This window comes from Populus euphratica, unplaced genomic scaffold (genome assembly GCF_000495115.2).
Source record: "Populus euphratica unplaced genomic scaffold, PopEup_1.0 scaffold565.1, whole genome shotgun sequence".
In the NCBI taxonomy this organism is placed as follows: Eukaryota; Viridiplantae; Streptophyta; class Magnoliopsida; order Malpighiales; family Salicaceae; genus Populus; species Populus euphratica.
Genome location: NW_011500437.1, coordinates 48,558 through 50,165, shown reverse-complemented (window position 1 = coordinate 50,165; position 1,608 = coordinate 48,558).

Sequence of the window (1,608 nt, the reverse complement as noted above, 5' to 3'; positions counted from 1 at the left end):
ATCATTTTGCATTTAAAGTATCAATAACTCCTTAACTAGAGCATGTTTTATAATAACAAGTCTGATAATATAAGATAGCTTTAATTTATAGTAAATGCTCATTTTAAATACAAGCATATCTCACAATTTAAAAAATTGATTATTGTGATTAACTATTGAAAGTGAGAGAACAAAGAAAAAGCTAAGCTTAGAAAGAAGATGCCAATTCAATTTAAATTCGAACACTGTTCAGTCATTGGGTCATATCTAGAGTTATAGAACTTGAATTTCAGTTTGGTTTATATGCTAGAAAGATTAAAAAAAGTAGGCCTACAACATTCATTTGGTTTATATGCTAGAAAGATTAAAAAAAAGTAGGCCTACAACATTCATGCATAGGAAAAGACCCAAATATGTTATTTTCAAATTCAAAGTTTAACCACAAAAGAGAAGTCAAAATTATCCTGCACTCCAACCTAAACACTACTCATAATGTTACCCATAGCTGGAGTTCTAGATGACAAAATAATGTGAAATTCGATGGGTGGAAGGAAAAGACAATTTTCAACAACTTTAATGAGAAGACCTACTCAAATTCTGATATTAGTAATGATATTTCATCCAGACAAGAGCTTAAGGGCTATCCACCACATCTACCAGAAGCACTACTTAGTATTTTAGACATATCTCAAGCTGTAGAGATTTAGATGCTCTACAATTTGGTGGGTGGAAAGAAAAGAAAATTTTCAACAATGTTCATGAAGAACACTTTGCCAAATTCTAATTGCATCAATATCATTTCATCCAACCAAAAATGCTTGAGTGTTACTGTCCACTAAGTCCATTAAATCAATAGTTGATCACTACATCAATAATCAATTACTATACGAATAGTTTTGAATTTTAGCCTATAAAAAGATGTATTTTTTATTTATTTATTTACGCATCTTGATTTTCATATCAAGATTATTTTCTTACTTTCTCTTTTTGTAATGTCCAAGTTTTATTTTATGTTTTATTTTTATTAATCTCTTGTTTCTACTTTTCATTTCCTTTACTACTCTTAATTAACTTATATCATAATTATGTTTTATCTTGTTTATTTATGTTCTTCTTCTTCATTATGTCAAGTTAATTATATCAAGGTAAAAAGATTTCAATGACAGTGTTAGAATATGTATAATATAAACTCAATATGGACTTCAATGTTCATTTCCAAGAAAATTTGTTATTAATGACAAGTTTGATATTATAAGATACCTTTAATTTATAGTAAATGTTCATCTGAAATGCAGATCTATCATATAAATCAAAGGATTGGTTGATGAGTTTAACTACTGAAATTGAGAAAACAAAGAGAGGGGTAAGCTTAGAAAAGATATGCTAGTTCAGTCTAAACTAGAACACTATTTAGTCATTAGGTCATATCTAAAGTTGAGAACTTGGATTAGGGTCTGTTTGAAAGTCCAAATCTTAGCAACAATGAAGAAGTCTGAATCTATACTGCAGTCTAGACAATATTCAGTGTTCAGCCCATATCTTGAATTCTAGAAGTCCAAATGACCTAAAGTTTTTTTTTTTTTTTGTTGAAAAGCTGCGATAATTTCCTAGAAATTTTCTGATTTAAGG